Source organism: Harmonia axyridis, chromosome 6, assembly GCF_914767665.1.
Source record: "Harmonia axyridis chromosome 6, icHarAxyr1.1, whole genome shotgun sequence".
In the NCBI taxonomy this organism is placed as follows: Eukaryota; Metazoa; Arthropoda; class Insecta; order Coleoptera; family Coccinellidae; genus Harmonia; species Harmonia axyridis.
Window position 1 is genome coordinate 38,235,005 of NC_059506.1, and position 26,300 is coordinate 38,261,304.

The 26,300-nt window shown below is 37.4% G+C and overlaps 1 protein-coding gene across 3 annotated transcripts in view; it reads right to left on the bottom strand.

Moving 5' to 3' along the window:
• Positions 1 to 26,300, bottom strand: part of LOC123681900 (cGMP-dependent protein kinase, isozyme 2 forms cD4/T1/T3A/T3B) — a 132,056-nt gene that overhangs the window by 48,878 nt on the left and 56,878 nt on the right. The window contains exon 1 of one of the 3 annotated variants that reach the window (XM_045620251.1): positions 7,006 to 7,355. The exons of the other annotated variants lie outside the window; for them this stretch is intronic. The gene's annotated coding sequence lies outside the window, so the exon portion shown is untranslated. Of the gene's footprint in view, positions 1 to 7,005; positions 7,356 to 26,300 lie in introns of those variants that run through there. 3 annotated transcript variants of the gene reach the window in all.

The following is a 26,300-nucleotide window of genomic DNA, read 5'->3' on the forward strand; positions in this document are numbered from 1 at the left end:
TTAAGGTCCGGAATTTACATTCCCTACGCCTCTAATTTAATTTCTCCTGTTTTCTACTGTTGTTTGATCGGAAGACTTTCCTCCCTACTTCAGGTAACTTTTTTCTTTTATTTAGTTCTTTGGTATTTCCTCTCATCTGTCATTCTTGTTTTGATTTGTAGTATCTTTCTTTATTCCTTATCTTTGTGCCCTTTCAACGTCTCTATTGTTTTGTGGGTTATGGTCCTCATACTGTGACTAAAGTAATTTACTGCCAAGGACAAATTAGGGAAATAAAAGAACGCGATAAAAACACTTATTCAATTTAATTCCAACCCACTAAAATGTGTGAAGAAGATGATATTTAGATTTAATCGTTTTAAAGGGTCGCTGGACACTTGGGTAGTTGCTTCTCGGTCGCAGGTACTTTTTCGCCGGTCTCGGGAACAGATGTAAAACCTCTTCTCTTCTCGTTGTCGGTACAAGTGTTGCACATATGTTGTAGATGTAGTTTCTCGTAGTCTGATCTGAACTCAATTGAATTATTGGCCCTGAAATGCTGATTTTTATGGGCATTCAGGCCGTTTTCCCTCCGACTGTTAGCAAAGCCTTTCTACAGATCCCTTAAGGGTGTGGCTTTAATAATTCCAAGTATTTACACCGGGTTCTTCTGTTTTTAGCGTTTTTTGGTTCGAAATTTAGCTTAACTCGAATATTTTCGAGGGAATCGATAGATTCCCTACAGTTTTCTTTTTGTGTTTGTTGACTATTTCCTCAATAGTTTCAATTTTCAGTTCTTCTCTGAGTTGTTGGTTCGTTAACGTTTATCACTCTGAGGGAGCATCCTATATAATAGCTTCCAGTGTCAACCACCTAAAACAATATAACTGGTAGCATCCCTTATCGGCCAAAACTCGCAGTAACGTTAAAACCTCGAAACGGAAGAACGAATACGCGCGATAAGGAAATCGTCTCGCGAGTGTACACCTCTAAAAATAATCGCGAAAGCAATTACCAGATGTTTGTCACCTTCGGATTACACGGAAAGCGTGGGTGAGGCGTGAGGCAGCGGGATCCGTGTTTTTAACGGCCGTGTCCCTGATGGGGAAACGGCGATCATCACGATTCGCGTGGGTCGCGAGAACGTATGTCGAATCGCTCGACATATCTCGTCCGATAATTGGAGGATTAGGGACGTAAGTGATAAGGCGTTCGCACCTTCGATTTTAACGACCGCGACCATTAGTTGAAGAAGAAGAAAATCGGATAATCGTATGTGACTGATGGGAATATCTATGGACACGCACGCGCTTCAGCTACTTCACTCTTTGAACTGATATAATATGCATATTGCTCACTGTTTTTTGAGATATCTTTCCCTGAATATCTAGCTCTTGCTATCATTTTGTCTCGATGACAGTTTGTATTCTGTGGTGCCTGCCCAAAGCATGATAATTTCCCAACGGATCTTGAGAGCATCAGAGATTAGTCATAGGCATAATACGGGTAGAGGTTCTGTAAATTTGGCTAGGTTTTCATGAACTTTTGAAAACTATAGATATGCAGCGTTGATAGTGTCCATAGAGTAATATACATCGATAGAGGGAGTTCACGCAATTTTTACATGTCCCCAACATGGTAAGATTGCGTTGTCGGATTGTAATATATTTTCGAATCCACAATTTTACTATATCGTTATGAATGTATATTATATTGAATTGAATATATTTATTTTAGTGATTCATGATTAAATATGCAAATTTGAATATTTGGAATCCGATATTTTTCCTAATTGTTGAATTTATAATATGCAGAACATTTATTATTTTCTGTATCTACCTGCTGAAATCCAAGGTTTGGCAACTTTTGCTCTCCTAGTGTCATCGGTTGTTTCACGTCGTTTGGCGCGCTTGAAGTTTGTTTTCTGAATTTCTGATATATTTGGGTATTTATTTCAATATATTTTGAGTTAATATGAAACGTTGATTCACTATGGGACATAAGAAGTGCGTTCTTTGTGGAGAAACTCGCGAATTGAGTGAAATATCGTATCACTGATATGTATTCATTTCCGCGCGCTTCATGTCAATTGATAGTTCATATTAGGGACAAAAGTTGCTTTTTGAAAATGACATATGCTCCCTCTATTTATGTTTATTACTTTGAGGAAAACACTAAACAATGATCTCCTAGTATTCTCTTCAGCTATATCCAGGATGTGTCTCATAATTGCCCTGTAGGGCATTTGAGCGTCAACTGTCACCTCAGCGTCTCTATCTAATTCAATGTAAGTTTTATTGGTGGAAAAAACCTCAACACCTTGAGAATCTTAACGCGTCGTCTAAGTGCGTATCAAATTTAAATGTTGAGTAAGTCCCAATACAAACAAGACGCCTGCGGTCCAAATATCTCGATGACGCGCGATATTTTTGACGTTTCATCGACGGTTTTAAAACCACAGAGTCACCCATTCCCGCGGAGCGGTTAATCGAACTACTCTACCCAAATAATCGACTCGTTTAGAACTTGCCGAGCAGACACACATGACGATTTTAACGCGATAGATCGCCAAATTACCGTGACGCCTCATCAACGACGATAACGACGCGATCTCGCTGGTCCTTCGATTCGGATTTTCGATGGTCCCGAATCGGCTAATCGAATTCTTTACAGCCTGTCATACGGAGGATAATTTTTTAGGTGCAAGGACGGTTTTCGATTAATGACGCGATGACGCGCACAGTGGTGCCGGGACATTAATCATTCTGCCCGAAAATGTAACGAGGTTTATTGACAGGTAATTTCGATGAGGGTTCCGCAAAATTGGAGGTGAATTGCAGTTTTATTTTAGGCGCGAATGAGGTGGTCTCAGTTTGTGGAGTGAGGGACGTTGGAATTAATGATTTTTCAATAATAACATGTTGGGGACTTTTTTTTTTTTTTGGGGATTATTTTTAAATAGTAACGGGTGTTTTTTTTCGAGAAATTTAACTTTAAGTTGGCATTACTGTTCGAGATGGCGACCGATTTAACAGCTGTCGAGTGATTTATTCTCAGTTTGGTTTGGCAATTCATCATGAATAGACTCATGCCTGAACAACGCTTGCAAATAGTGCAATTTTATTTCGAAAATAATGGTTCTGTGCGGAATACGTATCGCGCACTACGTCCATTTTATTTTGTTTAGCGATGAAGCGCACTTCTGGTTGAATGGCTACGTCAACAGACAAAACTGCCGCATTTGGAGTGAAGTTAATCCTCAAGTGTATGTCGAAACACCGTTACATCCAGAAAAACTGACTGTTTGGTGCGCTTTATGGGCTGGTGGAATCATTGGTCCGTACTTCTTCAAAAACGATGATGGCCAGAACGTTACACTCAATGGTGATCGGTATAGAGCCATGATTACTAACTTTTTCATTCCGGAATTGAACAACCATGATGTCCACGAGCTGTGGTTCCAACAAGACGGCGCAACATGTCACACAGCTCGTGCCACAATCGATTTATTGAAAGACACGTTTGGTGACCGCCTAATTTCACGTTTTGGACCTGTGAATTGGCGTCCAAGATCTTGTGATTTAACACCGTTAGACTATTTTCTGTGGGGCTCTGTAAAGTCATTGGTCTATGCGGATAAGCGGATATGCTGTTAAATCGGTTGTCATCTTGAACAGTAATGCCAACTTAAAGTTATATTCCTCGAAAAAAAACACCCGTTATAACTCCCATTGGAAACCCAAATTATACCAAACATTCGTCTGTTTTCAATTATTTCATCTCCAATAAATCGACTGACTACTATCTCTGATACCACTGTTGCCTACGGTTCCAAAACATTATTTATTTACTCGAAGCTAATCTTCGGTAAACATCGACTTCGAATACATTCGGGACATGGACTTTTTCCAATTCGACTTCGTCCTTGTACGGAGAGATCTCATGTTCCGATCCACAGAACCAGAAGTCCACAGATTGAATCTTCGCGATATCTATGGTATACAATCGATTTTTTCGTCACGAACAATGCTCGGAATCGCAGCGATCAAGTTCTGTGGCAGTTTCGTTATAACGAGTATCGTAACTTTCTGTCCACGAACCGAATTCTTCGGGTTGTTATCTGATATGACGTTTCTGACAGGCAATCACAGAATATCATTAACGTCACTCCGACGTGACGTAGGGTACGAACATTTCAGTTGGTATTCCTACGTAGGCATACCGACTAATTACTACCCCGTAGGCATGTAAAATATTCCGTTTAATTCGATACCACGTTTGACAATCTTGACGTAATCGTGTAACAAGAAAATTATTCTAAGGTAATTGCCGATAATTACGCATAGAATGGAATTAATTCGAGATTGCGAAACGGTTGGTATTTCGTGTTATCTTTCATGTTTGACGTTTATTGACGGATTGGTGTTCTATGCTTCGAAAGGGAGATGTTTGAACAGTTCATGTAAGATGCATAGAATCAATGGTGTGTACTGATTCCATTTTGTTTCAGACTTTTTGAGATATCCACCTGTTGCTTTGGTGTTCTTCTTCACCAGAGTTCTGTAAGGGGGCGCTCTTCATAAATTTTCGAATTCCCGCTATCTGCCTGGCTGCGTTTAAAAATGAAATACTGATTTTAGACTTTACAAACTTTCACAATAAATTACAATTCAGTTCCTATCGAATTTTCAATGAAATAAATGGAATATAATGACAGAGTGTAGAAGATTGTTACGAGCATAGAATATAAAATATTATTGTTCTATACTCAAAGGTCACGAGAGCCGAGAATCGAGAGAGATGTCAAATATAAACGATGTATGCGCCATCTGAAACAGACGCGATCCCTCGAAATCAAGTATGTATAAATCTGAAGAATCTCCCGTTTTGTCTGAAAGTTTTACAGGTATAAGTAGACAAAGCAGGTTTTCTACGCTTCTTAAGTTCATGTAATGACAATATTTCAGAGAAACAAAGAATCAGTTTCAGATATTTGTATACAGGTATAAGAGAGTTGGTGAGCAGTGTTCATTAATTTAGAACCTTATAGCTTGAAGGAATAATTTGACAGAGTTGGATAAAGCTGACGTCATTTCATTAAAATTTTCAGTTTGGTTTCATATACTGTTAATTTGAAATAAAGAAATATTTAATTATTTATAGAATGATGAAGAGCTTCTCCACCTTGAAAACTATTTATTCGATATATATATATATTTCAACATGCATATTTTCAGAAACGTCTCTCTCTCTCACTCATTGGCCAGCCATTCCAGAAACACATAATTATAGACACACCTAAACAAACAAAGTCATGACCATTCTCTTCTTCGATTCTGATAATTCCATATCTTTATGATCCGTTTTAACGACCAAAATCGAAAAACGTAACGAAATTGACTAAGCTACATAATTAACTAACACAAAACCACCATTAGTCGATTCTAGGAAAAAAAAGAGAGAAGGAAGGTCGACACTTCGGAAAAAACAAGCAAACAACATGTGTTTGTTTCACGGTTTACATTCTTCTCAATTAAGCGGGCTATTATGCTCAATTCCAACGATAAAATAATCAATGGTCTTCGACTGTCGCTGATCACGCGATCATAGAAGTCGCCGTATTGGAGTATCTGTGCATGGGGGCGATAAGATGATGATATTATTGATATTTGCACGATTAGTAGGCGTCGGTACTTTGTGATGTGATAGATTTTATCGAAGGATGCAACCGAAATAGAATAGATATGGACAGTATGAAAATTTCCTTGTGTTTTTGGGTTCTAGTAGGTTCCTGGCGGATCAAACACGAAATCGATAGAAACTGGTGGGTATAATATGTTGGAGCCAACTTCCTAAAATGTTGTTTACGTATCGACTTCGTCTACTGAATTTTATCAACTCGAGATAAAAACGCTGGAAATTTCACACAAAGGTTTATTGTTGCTGCTTTGTTTCCGCTGAATCATTGAATATATACTTTTCTCTATTTCAGTATGGTAATGAGTTCATTACAGTACTAAAAACAGTGCTGTAATGACTTCATTACAGCAATGTATTCAGTTATATTTTCTGATTTGTGGTTGTCTACACCGACTTCCGATCCTATCAAATTTCAACACACCTCAAAAGTCAATATGATAGTATTTGGATTTAGTGAAATGATTAGGAATATTATTCGCAATTTCTCTCAATTCTGGTGGTGTTAAATCGATTTCGCCAGGCATAATTCACGAATTTAATGGGTAATTATGAATTATTTCAAAATTTACGATTCAAATTCAAATTCCGTAATCTGTCAATTTTCGTAACAGTCACACCATCAACTGCCAAGATACAATAGAAAAGTCACTAGGATGTATAATCTGAGTTTTTCATTGAATTTCGACAATATTTCACAAAACTTGACTGAAATAGAGAAAATATCCTCTAATACTCGTTGCAGAAGGCAATTCCAATACGAATGCATTCGTGTTGGTGTTTAACTTTAGAATATATTATTCTTTTTACTCTGTTTTCTAGATTTTTAGCTTCAGAAACTATCGAAACAATTTTCTTATATTGAATACCTTCGTTTTCTGAAGAACCTATTGCACCAAACTGGTCAGCAACTTTTCACTCTGCTTTTTATTATATTTTCAAGATGAAATATAGTGCTATGTTTGTTGTCCAATGACACCTATTTTGATACTTATCTATTCAGAATGTTTTCGTTACAACGTAATTTATTTGAAGAGTGCTAAGTGAAAAGTGCAACAGGCCGAAAAACTTGAGAAAGCTGGACAAATCACACGTGACATTTTCAGAATGATTTCATAAGATGGTAATAACAAAAAGTTTTACTCCTACTGCTTTTGGAGTTAAGTGAGTGGCTTCAAATGTAGAATCGTTTTTGAAGGAAGTATTCCTTGTGTTCTATATCGATTTATTACATTTGATAGTGACATGAACGTTCTCACTATTGATGCATTAAGACTCAGAAAACCGTATTAAGAATCCACCTCAACGCTAAAGGAAAAAGAAGAAAACCTATTGACGCTCTCAGGTCGAACACGCTACAAAACCGTAGGTGAAGACGTGTCTAGAATCTTCCAAAAACCTGGAGGCTCCCTCAAAACGCCAAGTACCACAACCCAGCAGTATCACAAAAAAATCTCCTAGTACTACACTATGTTTTCGAATCCACTCCGATCACTCCTAGATCGCCGCGTACGGTCGAAACCACAGAGTCCGTGTCGCGTCACCACCGTCTTCTATGACTTCCAAAGCAGCGCTTCTCCGTCGAAAGCTCGCGACTCACTGACTGAGAGAGGCTATCGAATAGCGTTATTGAATATGTACACACGCTGTCGAGTCGGCTGAAAAACCGACAACGATAGACTCCTCGGAATCAGAAAACTTCTAACCCGACTTTCGGAACGGTGTACGGGTCCCAGGATTGTGACGTTTTTCGCGATCGAAAGAGTGAGTCATAGAGTTTTGTTGGCAAGGTGAAAAGGGGACGGCGGCCAGGTAGAAAACGGGTTCGGGAATTCGTCTGTGGTTTTGACGGAGACGTAGTAATTTTTTTTGTTTTGTGTGGAGGATGGTTTGTTGATGTCTGCGGGGGTTTTTGGAGATGTTGGGTGTTTGAGTGGTTATTGTTATTGATAATATCGCGTTATTTATATCCATGGAGTAATAAACGTAGATAGAGGAAGTATACGCGATTTTTACATGTTCCCAACATGGTTAGATTACGTTGTCGGATTGTGATATATTTTCAAATCCACAATTTAACTATATCGTTATGAATGTGTATTATATTGAATGAATTTTTTTTATTTGAGTGATTCCCGATTAAATATGCAAATATGAATATTTGGAATCCGATATTTTTCCTTATTGTCGAATTTATAATAAGCAGAATATTTATTATTTTCCATATCTACCTGCTGGAATCCAAGGTTTGGCAACTTTTGCTCTTCTAGTGTCATCGGTTGTTTCACGTCGTTTGGCGCGCTTGAATTTAGTTTTCTGAATTTCTGATATATTAAGGTATTTATATCAATATATTCCGAGTTGATATGAAACGCTGATTCACTATGAAACATAAGAAGTGCGTTCTTTGTGGAGAAACTCGCGAATTGAGCGAAATATCGTATCACTGACATGTTTTCATTTCCGCGCGCTTCATGTCAAATTTGATAGTTCATGTTGGGGACAAAATTTGCTTACTGAAAATGACATATGCTCCCTCTATCTATGTTTATTATTCAAAGATTATTACACGAACGGAAAAAATTGCGCACTACACATTCACACTGAAATGCTTCTGAAATTGTTTTTCTATTCTATTCTTCATTTCACAATTATAATTTTTATGTAATTTCGTGAACTAAAAGTCGCATTTGTAAAAATTCAATATAAGTTCGAGATTTCAATTGAAGATAAACATTATGTAAATTTGTTCGAAAATGCAAATGTAATCCAAACCAAATCAAAGGTAAACTTACAATGCTCTACATATTTTCGAAATCAATTGTGCCGCTGGCACGACAATGTCTGTCTTTTCCAATATAAATGAATAATAAAGGTCATATTGACTAATCAGCTGGTCATAACAAATATACCGAATAAATATAGACATGTTTCATTAATTTCTTTATTACGTCCTAGTACTTCTATAATAGCGATTTTCTCGAGTTTACCATCGTTCCGTTATGGAAATGCGAGCGCTTTTATAGAGTTACCGCCCACGACCTTAAAAAACGCGGCCTTTGACTTGTCCTAATGGAATTTCACACGTTTATCGAAATTCCGAGGACGAATGAAAAATAAAATTGCTGAAAACGTACCATAAATTCGCTTCTATAAGGCGATATAGGTTAAGTGGATGCAGCGTTTTCTGTGGTCGACGTTTCGTACAAGGAATTCGTTAAAACGCTAAAACGCCATGAAATAACAGGCCAATTGAAAAGTCCCCGGTCTACAATAGTAAAACGAATTCTCTTTTGGAAAATTCGATTTTATTATTAAACAAAGTTGCCTTCTAGGGCAATACAGCGATTATAGCGATCTTCCAACTTTTCAATACCATTTTTCTAGTATGATTTGTCTTTGCTTCAAAATAGGTCTCAGTTTCAGCGATTACCTCTTCATTGGCGCTAAATTTCTTTCCAGCGAGCATTCTTTTGAGGTCTAAGAACAGGAAAAAGCCGCTGGGAGCCAGATCTGGTTAATGCGGTGTATGCAGAAGCAATTTGAAGCCCAATTCATGCAATTTTGCCATTGTTTCAATTGATTTGTGACACGGCGCATTGTCTTGATGAAACAGCGCTTTTTTCTTCAAATGGGGCCGTTTTTAGCGATTTCATCCTTTAAACGATCCGATAACGCTATATAATAATCGCTGTTGATGGTCTGGCCATTTTGGAGGTAATCAATGAATATTATACCTTGCGCATCCCAGAATATTGATGCCATAACCTTGCCAGCTGGCTGTTGTGTTTTTTCTCGCTTTGGATTCGGTTCATCGTGTGCAGTCCAATCAGCTGACTGTCGATTGGACTCCGAAGTGAAATGATGGACCCATGTTTCATCCATTGTCACATATCGACGCAAAAATTCAGGTTTATTGCACTTATCAAGCTTCAAACAGTGTTCAGAATTGCTTTTGTTCGATTTTGAGCTCCCGCGGCACCCATTTTCCACCCATCTTTCTCATGTACAAATATTCGTGAATGATATGATGTAGATTTTGGTTCAACTGTATTTTTTGTCCTTCAATAAGCAATATTTTATCAGCACACGAAATTCTTTTTTTAACACCATTTTTCAAATAACAAAAGTAGCTACACTCACAACGCAATATCTCACAAACCAATGGTCGGACTGCTGTCAAATTTTGATAAGTATCGTTTGAAGGTTGATTCTAACTAAAAATCATATGGATTTAATACTAGCACCACCATCTGTGCATCAGACCGGGGACTTTTCAATTGGCCTAATATGACGATTTTTTTTCAGTTTACCGTTGTCTCGATAAGAAAAAACTCTATGGTCCAATTAAGAACGAATCGATTCATCCGATCTCTTTTATCTCAATCGAACGGTCAATTAGGCAGCGGAGATCCAGACAGCCGTGATAATTTCTTACAAATTTTACTGCCGCGCGTTGGAGTGAGCTACAATTTCGGCCCAAATTGGAATAAATCGATAAGTAACCCCCCACCGTTCGACTTCAAAACCGCCGACTGATTAACCGGCCAATTAATCTTGGTAATGGTCTCGTTTCAACATTTTTAAATGCCCAGTTTATTAATTGGCTCCACCTGTCCAGGAATTGGCCAGTATTCGAGAATCTGTAAATCCCGCCTAGTTAGATCAATTCGCGCGACTCATTAACAAGACCGAGCCCCATTTGAATACTTAAACGTCTATCACATCGAGATTTACGGCTTTCCGTTTGCCTATACGCGAAAAATTAGACGAAATTCTATGGTTCGCTCATAAACGTCAAACGCGCGCACGTCAAACGTCAGGAAGATTCTATGATTAGTCCACAAACGTCAAAAGTGTGTTCAGAGTAATAAACATAGAAAGTGGGAGCATATGTCATATTCAGAAGGCAAATTTTGTCTCCAACATGAACTATCAAATTTGACATGAAGCGAGCGGTAATGGAAACATATCAGTGATACGATATTTCACTCAATTCGCGAGTTTCTCCACAAAGAACGCACTTCTTATGTCCCATAGTGAATCAACGTTTCGTATTAACTCAAAATATATTGAAATAAATACCTGAATATATCAGAAATTCAGAAAACAAACTTCAAGTGTGCCAAACGACGTGAAACAACCGATGACAATAGGAGAGCAAAAGTTGCCAAACCTTGGATTTCAGCAGGTAGATACAGAAAATAATAAATATTCTGCTTATTATGAATTCGACAATTAGGAAAAATATCGGATTCCAAATATTCAAATTTGCAGATTTAATCGGGAATCACTCAAATATATATTTCATTCAATATTATAAACATTCATAATGAAATAGTAAAATAGTGGATTTGAAAATATATCAATCCGACAACGTAATCTAACCATGTTGAGGACACTTCCTCTATCTATGTTTATTACTCTATGCGCACGCCAAATGTCAGGTAGATTCTATGATTCGTTCATAGACATAGTGTGTTACGTTTCTGTGGTTCCAGGAGCACGGTGTACCGGGCGCACAGAAAATAACCGTCTTCTTCATCTTGTTCGCGAGGGTCTAATTTGTATGTATAAAACGGGCGCAAATCAATTATCTGCGGCTCGCCTCGGTGGTCTGGCGCATTATAATAATCCCTTTTCATTATGTCAATAACTTCTTAAGGTAATGATCACCTGTCTCGTAATTTTCCAATAATGACAGACACCAAAAACTCTACCCGAGGCTGGATCGACCTCAGCGCCACGGACCTTGCCGAAAACGGCCGAGAATCGCAACATTCTGACGCCTTGATTGATAAGCTACAAGTGGCAATTTGGGAGGTATTTCAAGGGAACCTTTTTCCCGTAAAAAGTGCAGACTTCGGACATAATTTGTCGCTCGACAAGGGAACCACGCCCATAAACTCAGCCTTTTTCTTCGTTTTGCAAGAAAGTCACGTGAGACGGAGAGAAGGCCATGTTTTCCTTGGTGCGTGTTGAGATTAAGTTGTAAATTTTGGCGTAGTTTTGGTTTTTCGTATACCGTGAGTTATGATGGCGGTGTGAACGTACGAAAGAAGAAGAATAATGGTTATGTTTCTTCTTCTTATGTTGTTTTCGGGCGAGTTTTAGGATGGATTTATGGTATAGCTTAATTTTGAAGTTGGGGTACTTTGGAATGCTGGATTTTTTTGGTTTATTGTGTTTGGTTTCATCGAAGAAGTGGAGTAATGAGGCTAACATTGTATGATGAGATGAAGTTGTTTCAATAATGATGAAAGGGATAAAACACGTGATATAACAAAATCTTTCCGTAAACTTTGAGATCTTCTAGATTTCTAAACGACAAAAAAGGAATAACCTCATTCAAGCAAGAGGAACTACAATGTGTTCATAAATTGGAGGTACAAACGTAAATGACAGATTCATCGAATAGTTTTAAGAGAAAAAAGTCCCATAAACATGGGCTCACGAACTCTTTGTTTTCAATATACAGGGTGTTAAAGTTTGATTTTTTTTCAGTGTTTTTCTCATAGCTCCTCCTCTTCACAAGATATTCAACTTGAATTCGACAAAATATTCCAATTTGAAGTTTTCATCATGTGATATGCTTATTTTGAATGCAAATATACAGAGTGATATTTTTTCTGGAACAGTGCCCGCTTCTTTCTTCCAAATTTTTTTTTTGGAGGCCAACTGGTGGTTTAGAAAAATCCGAAAAGGAATTTTGATCCAGTACTCCACTTTTTGGGTTTTTGTAGTTTTGTCGTATCTTCTACCGATTTCGAGAAAAAAATTTAAACAATTCTTTACTAATCCTCAGGAAAATCCAAAGCAATATAAAGATCCAGTTGGTAAGCTGTGATGAATAAATCAATTATAAGTTTTGGTATTCATTTACTCTTTATGTAGCGAAGATTAATAAAGATTCGATAAACTGGTATAGTCATCACAAAAAGTAGTACTACAAGAAACACCCTGTATCTCGTAAACAAAGCATTTGATTCCCCATGTTTATGAATTTTTTTTATTAAAATTACCCAAGAAATCTACCATTTTCCTTTGTACCCCCAATTGAAGAAGACCCTGTATATTACTTGAAATTGAAAAGTCCTGCTGATACCATGCATGAGTAGAACGCTTGGTACACATATTTCAACCCGAAGTCTTATCCAAATAGGATTGATAAAGATTCTTGCAGTCTTATAGCTTTCTTAAATGATTAGGCGTCAACAGATGGCATTTCAAGTTACCCTATCCCAAAACTGGATGACTTGCAATTTTGAAATTTGTTCAGATAGTTTTTTGTGTGGAATTTTTCCGTACCGCTTGAATTTCTCGTTGTTGAGTTATCTACCATCATGTGGTTGCTTTATATCATGCAGTACCGCGAAAGATTGCGAGACTAAAAAAAAATAGAAACCGCCGATTATTCAACGAAATATCAAATACTAGGTAGACGTCTCCAATTTTCCCTCGTTCCGAATGATTAACGACCAATAAACACTCCCGCCGTCAGATGGCGCTTTTCAACCGTCTCGGACTTATGATAATGACAAACGGCGAACGTATATAGTCGTTTTTTTTTTCGCTCTCCGTTGGGCTGGTATATAAAGCACCAATTCGGCATAAATTGAGGCCGTCGATGGACGCGCGCTGAATGGTAATACCCTCCTTATCTGCCAGCGAAATGGGTCACCTCATGGGCATTTACAAATTTAATTAAGTAATAAATAAGAGCAATTTATTCCTCTGGTTTACGTTTATTGCGTACGCCGTTCGACGTGCAAGGAGATTTTCGCCGAGAGTTGCGCCTATTATCTCGATGGCAGGCTGTTATTGGCCGGTTGGCGAGGTGAACACGTGAGGGGGGAGGGCGGCAGTAGCGGTGGAGTACTTTTGACGTTGACAGGTCGACGGCGACTCGATCCGCGCGGTGAGATTGATGCAGGTTGCGTTTTTGAAGACGTTGAGTGTAATTAGAGATCTGAATGTTTTATTCTGGTTGACATTTTCACTTTTGTGAGTTTTATGGTTGAGGAGCGCCATCTGAGCAGAGGCTTCTTGGTCAAGAAAAGAGTAAATTATCGTTCAATGTGCGGATTTAAGAGTTTTCTTAATTTCAATTGACGAAAGTGGAACATGTCAACATTTTCCAATAAAAATATACTTCGATCTCAAAAATTTAAAAACTATGCTTTTAGAACGAGGCTGAAAATATCATACAATGGTGTATTATTCACTCTATCGTGACGTGATAAAAAAAAATATAGAATTATGGAACCTAGAGTCATTACTTAAGTCCGACATCCAAATGAGGCTTTGCGGTAAAATATTCAATAACTCTTAAATTGGGGTTACAAGAAAAATGAGACATTCTTCACATAATTTTAGGGAAAAAAAGTTCTTCGAACATGGTCCCGCAAAAAGCTCTGTCCTCGAGATACAGGCTGTTTTTTATAGTCCTAATTTTTTGTGATCATTATACCAGTTTATCGAATCTTTGTTAATCTTCGCTACGAATTGGGTAAATAAGAAACAAAACTTAAAATTAATTTATTCATCACAGCTTACTTACTGGATTTTTATAATAATTTGGATTTTCTTGTGGATTATTAGACAATTGTTCGATTTTTTTTCTCGAAATCGGTAGCAGTAACGATAAAACTACAAGAAACCAAAAAGTGTAGTGCTGGGCCAAAGTTTCTTTTCACATTTTTCTAAAGCACCAGTGTTCATCCAAAAATGAAGTACTGGAGAAAAGAAGCGAACAATGAAAAATATCACCCTGTAGATTTGCATGCAAAATTAGCATATCACATCATGAGAACTTCAAATTTAAATATGTGTTGTCCTCAGAGTAATAAACATAGATTGAGGAAGCATATGTCATTTTCAGTAAGCAAATTTAGTCCCCAATATGAACTATCGAATTTGACATGAAGCGCGCGGAAATGAAAACATATCAGTGACACGACATTTCACTCAATTCGCGTGATTGTCCAGAAAGAACGCACTTCTTTTGTTCCATAGTGAATCAACGTTTCATATCAACTCCAAATATATCGAAATAAATACCTAAATATATCAGAAATTCAGAAAACAAACTTCGAGCGCGCCAAACGACGTGAAACAACCGATGACACTAGGAGAGCAAAAGTTGCCAAACCTTGGATTTCAGCAGGTAGATACAGAAAATAATAAATATTCTGCTTATTATAAATTCGAAAATTAGGAGAAATATCGGATTGGAAATATTCTAATTCGCATATTCAATCGGGAATAACTCAAATAAATATATTTCATTCAATATAATATACATTCACAACGAGATAGTAAAATAGTGGATTTGAAAATACATATATCACAATCTGACAACGTAATCTAACCATATTGGAGACATGTAAAAATTGCGTGTACTTCCTCTATCTATGTTTATTACTCCACGGTGTTGTCCGAAACGTTCGGAAACTTCCCGCACTAGTTTCAGAATCTAATTTTGAAATAGGAAAAAAATAGCTTTTTCAGAATTAACAAACCGCTTAATTCGCTGCAATTCGATCGCGTGCGAAAGACTCGCTATATAATTGTGACATTCCGAATTCCCAGAACATCCGTTGTTTTATCGAGACGAGTAAAACGTTCGGCTAAAAATACGACGTGTTGCATTACGGGCAATTATACCCCGTTTATCGTTATTAATACGATTATGGTGCCTGTTCCTTTTTTTCGCGACGGTCGCGCGAAAGGTTCGAACACGCAGAGGTGCCGTTGTGGCCGTTGTAGACGATTTTTAAGACGCCATTTCGGGACGATTTTATGTCGATTCGGTTTTTTGCGATGGTATCGTCTTGTTGTTCGCGGGTTTGGGCGTGAACTACAACACGCCGAACATGGGATATGGTTTTATCGTAATCGATAAATATTGTGTTTTCGATTTGGAGCACAGAGGCGAGGCGGATGTTTTTTGATATTGTTCTGTGGACTGAAAATACGTGATTTTCGATTAATGTTTCCCCGTTATAAGTTGATTTAATGTCGTAGGTTACGAAAAAGGTATCTGTTTTGAGATCAATCCATTCTTTAAGGCGTAATACCGTGTAAATTGAAATTTACAAAAAAAAATTGTATGTTTTTGTTACACGGTCATTTCTCAGTGAGGTACGATACATACTTCAAATTTCAGTATGTTGAAGATCAGCTGGAATTCTATAAAAAACATTTTTATTTGAGGGGTCTGTGACCTATGGTTTCGGAGATATATGATTTCTTATAAAAATTCTTATTTTCACCAATTTTTTCCAATTTTCGTGTTCGATATTTACAAAAAGTCCCTATATGCAACTGATTTGATGTCGTGGATGACGAAACTGCTCCTAGTTGTGAGATTAGTCCATTATTCCAGAAGTTATAGCGTGTAAACTGTTATTTTCCAAGAAAAATTGATTATTTTCGAAACACGATCAATTCTCAGTGGGGCATGATACACACTTCAAATTTCAGTAAGATGAAGACCAACTGATATTCTACAAAAAACATTTTTATTTGAGGGGTCTGTGACCTATAGTTTTAGAGATATATCGTTTCTTAAGAAAATCCTTATTTTTACCGATTTTTCTCCAGTTTTCGTGTCCGATATTATTTACACAAGTTTCATTAATTATAAAGTTACCAGTAAAACGAAAAAAAACAACAATTAAAGTTCATTATTATCACTTTCTGCTTCACGTAAATAAAATCTCGTGTTAAAATCTCTTTATTAATTCACTGCTCAACGTATTCTCGAATCTTCAAAATCTGCTAGTCATCTTATCTATTGTTCCAACTGGTAAAGTTAATTGAAAGGCGCGCGTAATATGAAGCGCGTCAAATTCAAAAGAAGAAAGTGCTTTTTTTACATTCATAAGTTTCATCCAATTTTTTCCAAATTTTCGAAATTTCAGAAATTAAAAGAACTTTTGTAAGAATATTTGAATCAACTCCTAGTCAAGTAATTCTCATTAAAAATCCCCAACAGCATCACCTGTGATCCTCTAATTCACTTATCTAGACGTCAATACTAATCCTGTCAATAAACCGTAATATGCGTGAACACGCTGACGATTTTCCTCAAGTCCCTCGGAAAGTTTTCCATTAGTTCCCCAGATCGGGCACATTTTATCGTTCCACGACAATTTTATCATTGTTTATCGGGTTTTTTTCCTCTCGACTTATCCGCGATTCCTTGTTTTTATTGATCGGCCTTATCCAATTAAACCTTAATGTTTTTCAATGGTCCCCACATTATCGACATCCAGTACGTTTCCGTCTGCCGCGAAGCGACAAAAATATTCGTAATAATTACAGCCAGTGGCGTAGCCAAGGGAGGGGAATAGGGGGATATATACCGCCCCCCCCCCTCAGAAGGAATATTCATTATAAGTCACAACGCTCAATAATCTAATTATGTAAAAATTGAATCAAAGAATTCATCAACCAACGGTTATCTAAAAGGGCTTGATCTGATTTGACTGTCGTCGGCATAACCATTATTTACCTACGGGTTATAATACGCTCTATTAGTGTGACGTCACACAACGCCATTTTTGGTTCTCCTGTCAGTGTTCGGAATCCAAAGAAATAAATTGTCATTCAAATTAGTACGGTGTCGTTGAAGGAATTGGCTTATTTTCATAAATAGGAGTATTTGAGGAACGATTTCAGTATTAATTGATAGACAGAAAGAACGAGGTTAATACCAGTAAGTTTGAAAAGCCGTGTTTATTAGTTGAATTTCAAGTTCGAACTTACTGGCATTAATCTCGTGCCTTCTGTCTATCAATTAATAGTAAAATCGTTCCTTAAATAATCTTATTTATCAAAATAAGCCAATTTCTTCAACGACAACGTACTAATTTGAATGATAATTTGTTTGTTTGGATTCCGAACACTGACAGGAAAACTAAAATGGCGGTGTGTGACGTCATCACTAATAGAGCGTATTGCCAAATTTATGATAAAAAATAACAATCAGGTAAAAATTAATGAGATTCTGATGTAAAAGCTCCGAACTTCTCTAATAGGAAATCAATCTCAAGAAGTGTCTGTGAATTAAATTCAAAGGACATCGGAAACGAATAATAACATAATAATACGCCACTGATCATGGCGGGATTGAAAAGGCGCATTGCGGGACGTGCGCTTTTCGATTTCGTGAGAATGTCCGATCTTATCGGCGAGATCAGGTCCGATAATTTATCGAGTACTAAAACGGATCTCGCGAGCGAGCATCTATGGTATCGTTTACGTTAATCCGATTACATTTTCGGGATTTAATGGTCGCGTTAAAGTCGAAGGATCGAAAAATACCGTAAAGCTCATCTGGATTGTGATTATTGAATTTTTGGCTTATTGCGTTTATCGACTTGGATTCGTATGGGTTGACAGTCGAGGCGTTTTGTGTCGATTCAAACTTGTAACGTTCGAATTTTGTATATATTAGGCCAATTGAAAAGTACCCGGTGTGATGCACCGATGGTGGTGCTAGTATTAAATCCATATGATTTTTAGTTAGTACCAACCTTCAAACGATACGTGTCAAAATTTGACAGCAGTCCGACCATTAGTTTGTGAGATATTGCGTTGTGAGTGTGGCTACTTTTGTTATTTGAAAAAAGAAGGAAAAAAAAAGAATTTCGTGTGTTGATAAAATATTGTTTTTTGAAAGGAAAACTACAGTTGAAGCAAAATCTTGGCTTGATGAAGAGTTTTCGGAATCTGTACCAGGAAAATCAACCATCATTGATTGGTATGCTTAGTTTAAACGTGGAGAAATGAGCACCGAAAACTGTGAACGCAGTGGACGCCCAAAGAGGCTGTCACCGATGAAAAAAATCAAAAAAGTTCACAAAATAATTTTGAATGACCGTAAAGTGAAGTTGATCGAGATAGCAGATATTGTGAAGATATCATCTGAACGTGTACATTATATCATTCACGAATATTTGTACATGAGAAAGCTGTGTGCGAAATGGGTGCTGCATGAGCTCACAATCGATCAAAACCAACAACGTGTTAATGATTCTGAGCAGTGTTTCAAGCTGTTTAAGTGCAATAAACCTGTACTTTTGCGTCGATATGTGACAAAGGATGAAACATGGATCCATCATTTCACTCCGGAATCCAATAAACTGTCAGCTGAGTGGACTGCATGTGATGAACCGAATCCAAAGTGAGGAAAAACACAATAGTCAGCTGGCAAGGTTATGGCATCAGTATTCTGGGATACGAGAGGTATAATATTCATTGATTACCTCCAAAAGGGCCAGACCATCAACAGCGATTATTATATAGCGTTATTTGAAGTTTTGAATGATGAAATCGTTGAAAAATGGCCCCATTTGAAGAAAAAAGGTGCTGTTCCAGCAAGACAATGCGCCGTGTCACAAATCAATGAAAACAAGGCAAAATTTCATGAATTGGGCTTCGAATTGCTTCTGCATCCACCGTATTCGCTAGATCTGACCCCCAGCGACTTTTTCCTGTTCTCAGACCTCAAAAGAATGCTCGCTGGAAAGAAATTTAGCTCCAAAGAAGAAGTAATCACCGAAACTGAGGCCTATTTTGAAGCGAAAGACAAATCGTTATGCAAAAATGGTATCGAAAAGTGGGAAGATCGCTTTAATCGCTGTATCGTCCTCGAAGGCAACTATGTTGTATAATAAAATCGAATTTTGCCAAAAAACAATGTGTTTTACAATGGTAGACAGGGGACTTTTCAATTGGCCTGTCAATCGGCATCAGCGAACACGCTGTATGGACCGCGGCCGCTAAAATAAGAATTCGCACGCTGCACCCTAGAAAATAGATCATGGCCGATCCGATTTCGGCCATTATCTCCGCATCTGGCCATCGAAACCCGCAATTACGTTAGTCATTCCTTCCTCCGACACCTCGATCGTCACCGCGCACTTGATTTATCGCCACGCGAGAATCTAATTCGAAGGGGCGAGGCGCGCGACCTTCTTTTGTTTTTAATTTATCGTTTTATTATTTTCGCTCCTTTCCGTCCTGGCCGCGAAAGAGATGGCCGATTTTCGTATCTAGTGAGTTGCGAAATTTTTTTATCTATTTTTTTTTTTTTTTAATTGGTGGTCTAGCTCGGTTTCGGCGAATCCACCTTGCGGTAAAGTTTCTTTAGGCGTTTTTGTCTTAGAATTGGCGATGTTGAGGTCGCTTTTGGAAGAGAGTATGTTTGAGAGAAGGCCTTGACATGGTACTGCAAGGTCGAGGTGATGGTAGCAGCGCTGATGGTGTTTATTTTCATGGATTAAACAAGAATCGGCTGTTGAAAAATTGAAGATCATTCGGATAAGATACAGAGACCATCGCAATACAAACAATTATACCAATATGTACTCTTATGACATGCCAACCGTCGCCACATTGAATTTTACTTTTGACAGTTCCCTGAATAATATACAACAGAGTAATAAACATAAGATAGAGGGAGTATACGCAATTTTAACATGTCCCCAACATGGTTAGATTACGTTATCGGATTGTGATATATTTTCAAATCCACAATTTTACTATATCGTTATGAATGTATATTATATTGAATGAAATATATTTATTTGAGTGATTCCCGACTGAATATGCAAATTTCAATATTTGGAATTCGATATTTTTCCTAATTGTCGAATTTATAATAATAATAATATTTATTATTTTCTGTATCTACCTGCTGAGATCCAAGGTTTGGCAACTATTGCTCTCCTAGTGTCATCGGTTGTTTCACGTCATTTGGCGCGCTTGAAGTTTGTTTTCTGAATTTCTGATATATTTAGGTATTTATTTTAATATATTTTGACTTGATATGAAACGTCGATTCACTATGGGACATAAGAAGTACGTTATTTGTGGAGAAACTTGCGAATTGAGTGAAATATCGTATCACTGATATGTTTTTATTTCCTCGCGCTTCATGTCAAATTTGATAGTTCATGTTGGAGACAAAATTTGCTTACTGAAAATAACATATGCCCCGTTCATCTATGTTTATTATTCTGAGATATTTTTCAAAAACTAGGGAAGGTCGGACATGTCAAACATGTGTCACCAGCAGCCTTTATTTCCTCAGCGAGAACATAGAATCAAATAGAAATCTCAATGAATGAAAATGGTCTCAGTAATTTCCATGTGAAATACTCGCCGTCCGCCTTCCTGCAATGAAAAAGCACAGTTTTTACGCGACAATCTCCATTAACGGCATTCATTAGAAGCAGCAACAAGCCGTCTAGATTCCGCTGATTACCAGACGTCGATTAAACGTCCCATTTGTTAAAATTTCTCTCGATTAAGACGTTTCTTTTTATCCGAGGAAAGTCAAACGTACATAGAGCGAACTTTATTCTATGACTGTTTGTACGCTTTGTTAAATGGCGTTGTGTTCGTGTTCTTACACGGTAATAAAATGTAGGTTTTTAGTCGTTTTGTTTTATTTCGCATTTTCGAATTCAGTCATCGAGAACAAGTAGTTTGTTCGTCGATAGTTTATGTGAGGATTAGAATAGTCAAAATGGTGTTGTATTCATGAAGGTGAGATTGAGAGTGTCTTGTAGTCAGGAGATCCTAGGATTGTCTGACTGCCAGTATGTGCCAGTTCATTAAGCGATATCCAGGGTGCACCACCAGGGTGCACGTTTGTGAAATCCTGAAGTTTGTTTTATTATTAATATTAGCTTATATATGTAAATTAGTTCTTAAGTTTACTGTGTCTGAGTTTCACTAATCAGGCATGTCTGAACCATCACTGATATAATATTCTAACCGACCTATACTTGATCATCGTCCTACCTAGCCCAAGTAACAAAGAGACCACAAAGTTTAAAAACATGCCAACTGTTACACAGTTGTTTCCACCTGGACGCCAGTTCGAATAACCTTCCCAAAAACTGGCCTGAGCAAAAAAGCAGTGCTTTTCACATGTCCATCTGCCTTCAACACAACCGGTAAGCTTGTAAACACCAAAGTTATCCACGAAATGAGGAGAGATCGACATCAACGGAATCAATGCGAGAAGTCGTCCTATAAGCGACCCTAATTTCAACAGACTTGGTCAGATACATTCGGCTAATGGCCGATGTCCCGAGATTGTTATTATCTCCTCTTATGAATATTCAGCAGAGTGGCGATGCGTTGAGACATCGCAACATCGCCTTCGGCTTGTGTGTATAGTTTTGATTGGATGTAATAGGTCCTGAGGCGGACATCGATCTTTGTTTTGACAGGGTCCTCGATTGGATTACGGTTTCGGTAGCGACTGGTTTCTTTTCTATTCATTGTTTGCCGATGGTGATGGGTTTGTTCGGGAGCTGCTGCTCCCACGTTTTCTCTCTCGTAAATAATATTGTCACTGGGAGGAAGATGTCAACTTGAGCTTTAGGAGTAACACCTGAGCTTAGATCGGCGATAAGGTGAATTGACTATGTTAATAAATCTTGACTTCATTATGAGCTAGGACCTAAGATGGGAGAAGAGGAGTTTACGTTGAAATATACTGGGTGTGGTTGATTTATAATTTAGGATGGATACTGCATTGCCAAGAAAACATGAAAAAGTTTTAAGTATGTCTCTTCATTGGACAAGCCCTCATTTATTCCTTTGAAGTTATGCAAAAAGTTGAAGATTGAATCTGAAAGATACTAAGGCTGCTGAGAAAATTGATGAAATTTCGCTTTTATCGATAACGGTTTGGGCCATTTTCTAAATGAGGGGTTCAAAATTAAGGGGTAGAACAGGGGGTATGACTTCATGTTTAAGTACATTGAATGAGAAAAGAATACAACACAAGATTCAGATGAGTGGATTCTTAGATTAAGTTCCCAAATCGAAGGAAAACAGAAAGATTGGACCTAAATTGAATCATTTCGCTTTCAATCTATATGAAACAGGATTTTTATTCTTCCATTTGCAATTGTTCACAATGGATAAGTCCAACCATGTGGTACATATTAACATTAACATATTTACTCCCTACCCTTGCTTGACTAATCAAATCTCTCTTCAAATATTATGTGTGGGACAGATGGACCAAAATGTCGAACAATGATTTGGTCGATGATATTTGAAGTTACCATCTTCAAACGCAAAGCATCTGGTCCCTCGAGAATTGAACGAAATGAAGAGGACAACACACTTGCCAGGGAGCACAAACTCTTTACATTGGCCTAGAATCTTTCTGTGGTGTAGACAAATGTACCTACAAGAATGAGTTTCAGAAGAAGGAAAAACAGAAAGAGAAACAGTCTAGCGGAATCTTCCTGGGTTGGATCATTCCAAAAAAATACTGCGAGATCTAGAGCATTGCATCCTCAGGAAACACCTCATAAGAATGAGCCAAGCAGAAAATGACGAGTGCAGACTTGTAGTAATGGCATGAACAGCTCATGAGAGACATAATAGACCATAAAACCATAAATAAAACCCCCCTTGAATCTACATCTACAAGCAAAGGATGTAGAAAAGAAAAATACATTTAATAGCGAATGGACGAAAACTAAAAATCTTATAAAACATCGACTATATTTCCCGGTTATGTCCTTGACTGGATATTTTTATGTCCAAACAACGGTCTTGAGTCGACAGAAGTATGAAAAAGTATTTGAAGAGATTTCTGCATCAAAATGTTGGTTCTTTACACCAGAGTATTACAAATGAACGTCCCCAAGCTATCCAAGCGAAAATATGTCATATTCCCATCTTGTCAATGATAACTAATAGATTTTTCGGTCGACACCTTGAACCCCTCACATCGGCACGCTCGTACAGTATCGCGAATCTAACCAGTCCTATCTAAATAGAGCTATCGCTGTAATCTCTTCGCGATAACACACACACACTAGATAGTAAGTAGTTGTAAGGTTACGCGAGCTGCAGGACATCGTTGGCATTGCTAATAAACGCATTTTACCCCATGGCAATCAGGTATGGAAGGCCGGCTGGACGACCGGACGTCCATTGGTCGAAATAACAGCGATCTGGGCGTGTCTCTCTCGCGTCCGGGCGTCCTTTCACCTGCGAAATAAACGATCAAAATGTAATTTGCGAACGAGCCATGGCCTCCTTAAGTGTGCAATTCGATGGTGTAAAGTTCTTAATGACCGCCTGCAGTGCTCTATACAGGCGAAAGGAGAATTTACAGAAGCTGCTAGGATAGGTTTCGTCCGATAGATATTCAGTTATCACGAAAATTGGGAGAATTTTTACGTTATCCGGCTCGAAGGACCAAAAAATCTTCATGGCAACAGTGAAATCAAATTGAATTCGAATTTGATACGAAAAATGGAATACAGAATGTAAAAGACTTTTTTGCTTCATCATTGGACGTGAATGCTGTGTAATTCTGGATTTATGCGTCATTTAGTATTCGAAGAAAGTCATAAAGAGATTTATGGTCGTGTATGATGAGAAGCGCTTTTAATGGAGATTTCTGGGCACAAGAAAAGAAAGATGTGAGTCATGCTGTTATGATTCACTAGATGAACTCGGTCTGAATGCATTAGTGGATCTGCAGTCTCCAGTTTTAAACAGAAATAGAACAAAAAGAAGAGACCTTGACGATGTTATTTATTGTCGTCTTCATCGTCTGAAGAATTGGATATTACCATAGAGTAATTAACATGGATAGAGGGAGTATATGCAATTTTTATGTGTCCCCAACATAGGTAACGTTGTCGGATTGTGATATACTTTCAAATACACAATTTTACTATATCGTTATGAATATATGTTATATTGAATGAAATATATTTATGTGAGTGATTCCCGATTAAATATGCTAATTTGAATATTTGGAATCCGATATTTTCCTAATTCTCGAATTTATAATAAGCAGAATATTTATTATTTTCTGTATCTACCTGCTGAAATCCAAGGTTTGGAAACTTTTGCTCTCCTAGTGTCATTAGTTGTTTCACGTCGTTTGGAGGGCTTGAAGTTTGTTTCCTGAATTTCTGATATATTAAGGTATTTATTTCAATATATTTTGAGTTAATATGAAACGTTGATTCACAATGGGACATAAGAATTGCGTTCTTTGTGGAGAAACTTGCGTATTGAGTGGAATATCGTATCACTGATATATTTTCATTTCAGCGCGCTTCATGTCAAATTTGATCGTTTATGTTGGGGACAAAATTTCCATACTAAAAATGACATATACTCCCTCTATTTATGTCTATTACTCTGAGAGTGGAGCAGATTATGTTGGCATATAACTGGACTTTTTTCATATCTCTTATTATACCTGTGAATATAATGTAACAGTTTATTGATGTGAGAATAAAGACAATTATTATTATAATATTTTCAGTTTGAAAATTTTGGTCCTTGTCGCGCTCAAATTTGTCATATTCCGCGACCTTGCCATTTAACCCGCAAGGTCGACGATTAGGCGACAGAACAACCATACTAAAAATCGATATTTCGTCGCCTTGGTCGACATACCTCAACTTCCTGATACGACCAAACCGCTTCCCTATAAAAAAAATTTCGGCACCGATAAATGCATAGTAGTTGTACCTAATTTGCTGGCCATATCAATTAGCCCCTTGGAATTATGTCAATTTTACTGCTTTTTAAGTGGAAGTGGCAAGGTGAATCCACGACGTGGGTTCTTTACTGCGACCTACAGCGAAAAGCTGCCTCGGGAATGGGTTGTAAAAATAAAGTATATACATATACGGGTCAGCCGACGGACTGCAGAAGTCGGCCTATAAATCGGTGGTCTTTGGGTCAAACATAGTGTTTTGATCGGCAAAATTTACGAGGAGACTAGGTATTCGTCGTTAAATATATGGCGATACTAACCCTCCCAAGAATAAATAATTTCATTTTATGCGAAACATCAGTAATAACTTCAAAGTACTAACCATGAATAGAGGGAGCATATGTCATTTTCAGTAAGTAAATTTTGTCCCCAACATGAACTATCAAATTTGACATGAAGCGCGCGGAAATGAAAACGTATCAGTGATACGATATTTCACTCAATTCGCGAGTTTCTCCACAAAAAACGCACTTCTTATGTCCCATAGTGAATCAACGTTTCATATTAACTCAAAATATTTTGAAATAAATACCTTAATATATCAGAACTTCAGAAAACAAACTTCAAGCGCCCCAAACAATGTGGAAGAACCGATGACACTAGGAGAGCAAAAGTTGCCAAACCTTGGATTTCAGCAGGTAGATACAGAAAATAATAAATATTCTGTTTATCATAAATTCGACAGTTAGAAAAATATCGGATTCAAAATATTCAAATTTCCATATTTAATCGGGAATCACTCAAATGAATATATTTCATCCAATATAATAACGATATAGTAAAATTGTGGATTTGAAAATATATCACAATGCAACAACATAATCTAACTACATATATTGGGGACACGTAAAAATTGCTTATACTTCTTCTATCTATGTTTATTAATCTATGGTATAACCTAGAGAACACAAATGACATAAGAAATGTCAAAAAATTATAGACAGTGTTGCCATTATAACCATTATAAATTGAATCATAAAAAATCCGTTTTATATTTGGTTGCAGTTCCGAAAGATAGTTTGATGTCGTGTAGTTGGCTCTCGCATCAAGT